Genomic DNA, 6,000 nt, shown 5'->3' with positions numbered 1-6,000 from the left:
GGGTACGGCAACCAAAAATCAATAAATTTTAATATTCAATAAATGTCGTCCCCTCTGCGCTGATGGGAGAATCGAGACATCGCTGAAAAAAAAACAATAACGAGATAGGCCATACGTTTAAAAAAGAATAACGAGATGCAAATTTGTCTGCGGGGATTCCGACCGAAGGGAGGGGCGGTCTGCGACAAAGCGGGGCTCAATGAAGCTACATTTATGTTTATTGTTAATTTTATGCGGGGAAATTTCGATACTTTGGCCACTTTCTTAATTGAACCTCGGAGGACGCTAGTACCGATACTTTTATAAAACAAAGCAAGCGTTGACCCACCGAAGTGGACTGGTCAGCGTTGCCATCTATCTTGGCCGATATCATCCATCAAGCTTGTTTGACTGCGCGCGCTATCTCCATCTGTCATCGCGTTCACGTTCCCGAGCGGGCCTGAATTATGGTCCCCTTAATAAGTTGTTTGGGTTTCTAGTGAAAAATAAACGCTGAATCGTTGACAAAATTCATAAATATAATCCGCATATAGTGGCGGCACAAGGTAAGGACGCTCAGCTCGTGCTTCTTCATTATTCCGGTCGCAACTGCACGGGTAAGTTTCGAAATTAATCAAAACTTCAGCGCGCGGCTTTCCCGTCGTAGTTTGGTTTGTACCGGGTTTGCAAATTTTTTTCCTTCGCTGCTGCTTCGAACTGGCGTTGCCGGTCAAGCTCATCAAAGGTTCATAAATTTAGCATAATTTTTCCTCTAAACTTGAGAACCTGGTGAGAATACATAAATTCCGGTGGCGGTAATAGATTCAGTGCTGGGCAGTGCTGCCGGATCAATAAGGTTATCGTACCCTTAGTCATGTCAGTCAGTTGATAATCATTTGAACGAGCGAAGTTCCGAGCAAAACGGACACTACAGCGCTAACGTACTGCACCGAGTGCAAATCACGGCACCCATACTGAAGTTGGACGTCGTATGTGTGTTAGTGACGACACTTATTCTGATTGAAATTCGATTTTATAAAATCAAATTATTGAAAATGAGAAAATCGAAATAACTTGATTTGATGTGGAGACACTGAAAATGGCCACGAGCGAAAAGATTTGACCGTAATTGCGGATTTTATGGATTTTCTCATTTATGATCCTTAGACACGTCGATTTGTACATTCCTTCCTTGTTTGAAGCGAAAGCTGGACCGACGACTGGACTGCGAACGGTGCACTTAACAAATCCAACACTCAGACAAAATTATCTTCGAAATCTATGGGAAAGAATTATGACTTTCAGACATAAAGATCATAAATGCATTCCATAAGTTTGTCTCAAGATATCCAGATTTTCATAAGATAGTCTCATGAAATTCACAAAAAAGATTTAAAAAATTTCATGTGTTACGTTTAAGAATCATTTTTTAAATATCAAAAATTTTGTTCTGCAATTTAACTTGGAACGACAAGTAATGATACATTCTGGATTCTCAACTCCTATTCAAAGTAAGACTGTTTATGAAAATCTCTACCTCATCATGGAATTGATTACTGCTTGGTTCATAAGTAATATGAAACTCTTAATTTCATTCTCTTCAATGAACGGTGAGAGCGATGAACAAAGCAGATTTCAATCGTTCGTTTTCTACCAACGCATAGTAGGCAATTGAAGTGCAGGTAGTTCACTTTTCTCATCCGTGCAGCAGCAGAATTGCTCACAGTGCGGATTGATTCCAAAATGAAGCAATTTTGGGAAAGGCTTTCTTTTGCGTGATTTCGTGAGCAACTTTTTGACTGACGGCTGCAAAAATAGCAACATACTGAATTTTGAACGAATAATATTCAAATTTGCATATTTTGTTCGGATTGTGGAATCCTCTACTATATTTAATACTGTCCGGTGCATTTTTCTGCAGTGTTACTGAATGTTGATTTGTTTGGAACGAAGCGAACGGTCCACTGAAATGATGATATTTACTTCCGATCCGCAAATTTTAATAATTCTTATAGCTCTTCTGTAAACATTTTTTAGCCTTTAGAAGGGCTGATTTTGTGTAATGTTTCTCATCGCTTTTCGTTGTATTTTTCACCAATTCAAACGATCAGCAGCAGGATGACGCAATCGTTCTTATTTGAAGCGAAACTCACACTGCGAACGTCTAGTTGTTGTTTTTCTGTGTTTAGGCTTGAGGAACGGAGCACCGTATTCACCACGGACTGAAGCACCAGTTGAATAATGCCGGGTGTAGTTCCACTTTCGTGACTCAAATTGCGGTCTGCGCACTCGATGTGTCTCCGTTCATGGATTATCATAGACTAGACCCAAATACAAATTATTTGTATTTGCTAGAACTAGCAAACGTGCAACAGGGTCTATTTATAGACTCGGTTAAAATTCACATTAACATCATTCACATCAAATTCAAATTGCTCGATCGCAGTGTGAGTTTCGCTTCAAATAAGAGCGATGGCGTAATGAACGTTATATTAACAACAGTCTTACACTTTTTCCCATTCGTTCCTTAAAAGAATTAAAGAAAATATTCGAACAGAGCAGAAGTTATTAAGAAATCAAATTTGGGATAATTTCGTTACATTCTCGTGTTATGAAGATTCACCCAGGTAATTATAGAAAAGAAAGACGTAGTCCTACATCAAAATTGTTGTTATTCTGACTTTATTTCCAAAAATTTATTCATGTAGTCAATTGGTAGACGCCGAAAAAAGGCTCGAACTCTTCACGACAACTGCTTAAATCTTTCACTGGTCAGTCCGCGATTTGAGACTTCATAAATCTCCACATATTTTCAATCCGGTTGACATCAGGAGATTGTGACGGATCAAGACCCCTCCCAAATGACAGCTGCTAATAGCGCTGGGCGAAGAGCGTATCCTCTTCGCTTTAGGTCTTACAATTACTATTTCGATGGCTGAAGCTTGAAGTCGTACGTCCTAATATCAAGTGATTCTCTTCATTTCCCGGGTTTGTGGTTTTACAAATTAGTTGTTTTATGAATTAGTTTTTGTACGACCCGGAATGAAACGATTACGAGGTCTGTTGAAACAGACTAGCCGAGTCCTACAGAAAAATGTAATATCCAGAGTTAGCAAACTGATTCCGGCAAATCGCAAACCGACACCGGCATCTTTCCGGTCCATTCGTAGATGGCTATCGAAATCGCTGAGACGTCGGGGTTCTTTCCGGCTTTCCTATGCAGTGTAACATAAGTATCGGTCTCGGAAAAACTTCCTTCGCCGGAAAGCACTTCATTGGTGTGGTCGAGATCCTCAGTTGGGGTCTAGATAAGTAGCGAACCGAAAGTCAACCAGAACCACTAGACAAATCCCGGAATCAAAAGCACAGAGCACAGAGCACAGAGCACAGAGCACAGAGCACAGAGCACAGAGCACAGGGCGTAGAGCAAAGAACACAATGAAAATGATAACTCGATTGAAAAATTGTTTTATTGTGTTTGCAGTTACAATAACTTTCGAACCAACCGCATTACAGTCCGGCATCACTGGCCCAGTTGCTGTCTATACCGACGGTAGCATTGTTGACAACCAGTGAACATTCAGTTAATATGCGTCACAATGCGCCGGTAGGAACACGTGTTGGCCATGTCAAGTCCCGTTCTAATATAGGATGTGACGATCGCTGTGTCGGTGCCGCAAGCGAACGGGCCAATTTGTAGCGGAATGGCAAAATAAAATGCTGGCGTCTTGGAATGTGCCTAAAAGTTATATACCGAGTTGTCATCCGCACTCAACCCGGCGCGATGAACGGCTAGAACGTGTCCGACAAAAAATACCATGGTCATAAAAATAATAAAATTAAGCCGAGATACTAAATTAGACCTCACCACTGAGTGAAACATATGTCGGAATCATAAAAGATTTGTTCGAAGGACAAACATGATAAGATTACAACTTTTGACTAATTTAATTTTCACCTGCTATCCAATTTAAGTGACATTAAAAAATGACATACTTTTGAACGCTTACTAGGGTTAATAGTTTACTTCGATGAACAACTGCGTCACCGACCCAAACAAAAAAAAGTTCGAAACACAAACGGCCTCCTGCGAAAAAAAAAAAACATAACCTCACAGTGTCCAAACAAAACAGATACTCGAACCATCATCTCTCTGCGGGATCGAGCGATAATTAATTCATGCTTCGTGTCTATTTCAATATTCATTTTCCCATTGTATGTTTATAATAACATTAAATTTATACTGCCAATAAATTAGAAAATTATCATCTTTGTTTTGGGCCCCAGGGCGACCACCTTTTGTCCATCCTCCCAGTTTACGCCTCCTGTCGATTTGCCTCCGGTGTGCCAGGCAGCCCACGGGACAGGGCCTCGCGCGACGACGAGAGATAAGATGCCTTGTACTGCCTTCCGACTGACCTGATCCTCCTTGCGATAGCTCCCCGAATCCGCACCGTTTTTCCCTTCCCCTTCCCCAAACAGTGGTTGGGTTGGATGGTTGGTGTTTAGGTTCAGGTTGCTGCCCTGTCTCGTTATTGATTTTTATATTCGCTCTGCTCCATTCTCGTGTTTCACATCATTAATTTATATTTATGCGCGATCGGCTCCGCCTGCCGCTCCCTTCCGTCGGTTTTGCCCTAGAGACACTGCGACGGGGACCCAGCTTCGTTCTGATGAGACAGACCACATAGTAAACATTTTTCTTAGAAATTACCTCACCTTTTCGGGTTAGGGTTGCTGTTCCTGTACCGGTGCCAAGGTGATTTTAACTGCGGACTGCTGCGATTAGATTTTAATAGCTAACGAATTCATGAGTACCTTAGCTTAATGTCACCAACAATGAGTTCCGAGAGCTGTTTGAACACTGAAGTCAAAATTAATCGGAAGATACTCGAAGTTCAGCCCGTACTTCGGTGCTCGTACCCTAGCTGGGACTAGTGAATCCGGACGAACAGCATAGACAAAATTTATTCGATGATACCTCGTGAAAATTAGTCCGAACGACGTGAGATACCTGCGTGTGAGAAAAGTGGGAGTTATTGGATTTCAGCTCCCTTCCGGCATCCTTCGCGTCTTGGCCGCGTCGCGTCGTGGAGACTGAACACGGAAACTCATCTTCCTTAATAGATGATAAATTTTATGCTTGTTCTGTTTTGTTTCTGCCATCCCAATATCTAGCGGGGTCTGGAAGTTAACTAATGAAACAAACGAGGACGAGAAAAATAAAATAAAAGAAAAGAAACGAATACGCATCGTAGGAATCCGTGAGAATAAATGCAAATGTTTTGCTCGATTGAGGTTTTGTGGTTATTTGTGTGTTTTTTTCCTTCTTTTCTCAAATTCGGATGGAACCAAAATTTACGACGTTTTATTTATTACAGACGGTGGTGAAATATGGGTCTTCTATGCACAACTAGAGACTCCGGGACTCGGCTGATGTGATAATTGCTGACCGTGTTGACCGTGGTGTTTCCAATGGCTTTTTTTTTTCTCCCACGGAATCTCAACCAAGTGGACCGTGCTGGTGCCTCCGATACTTTATGGAACTCGTTTTCCACTCTAGATATGTTAAAAAGGATTTCTAAAGGTAAATTTGATGATCTGCATGCTCCACCGACGAATGGATTCGATTAATTAGACACTGAAAAATCCCGTTCTTCTCTATCGCAGCCAACAGACAATTTTTCAATTATGAAGTGTAGTTACAAAGGAACCATCGGACATCGCACGTAGTTTGCGTACTGAAGCTAACTAGCTTGAACTAATCTCCTGGTCAGGGTAATGATTCTTTCGGCCCTGTAGGCTGTGTTCGTAATTTGCATCAAGATAGGTTCCCCCCTTCGAGTGGAACGAATTCAATTAATCAGACAATTTCAACCAGTAATAATGATATCAAAACGCGAATACTTCTCGCTTGCATATCTTAATCGCCAGTCGAGTAAAAACCTTTTTTAATTTCTTTTTATCAATTGAACCAACCAACCGGACTGAGTGCGCATACGAGAACGTCCATTATAAATT

The 6,000-nt window shown here is 41.3% G+C and overlaps 1 long non-coding RNA gene across 1 annotated transcript; it reads left to right on the top strand.

Moving 5' to 3' along the window:
- The first annotated feature begins 5,260 nt into the window (after positions 1–5,260).
- Positions 5,261–5,905, top strand: LOC131425439 (uncharacterized). Its single transcript, XR_009228990.1, has 3 exons — positions 5,261–5,292; positions 5,361–5,566; positions 5,650–5,905. It is a non-coding gene; the product is annotated as an uncharacterized LOC131425439 (long non-coding RNA).
- The last annotated feature ends 95 nt before the right edge of the window (positions 5,906–6,000 follow it).

This window comes from Malaya genurostris, chromosome 1, assembly GCF_030247185.1.
Source record: "Malaya genurostris strain Urasoe2022 chromosome 1, Malgen_1.1, whole genome shotgun sequence".
NCBI lineage: Eukaryota > Metazoa > Arthropoda > Insecta > Diptera > Culicidae > Malaya > Malaya genurostris.
This window is presented reverse-complemented; position numbering and strand designations above follow the sequence as displayed.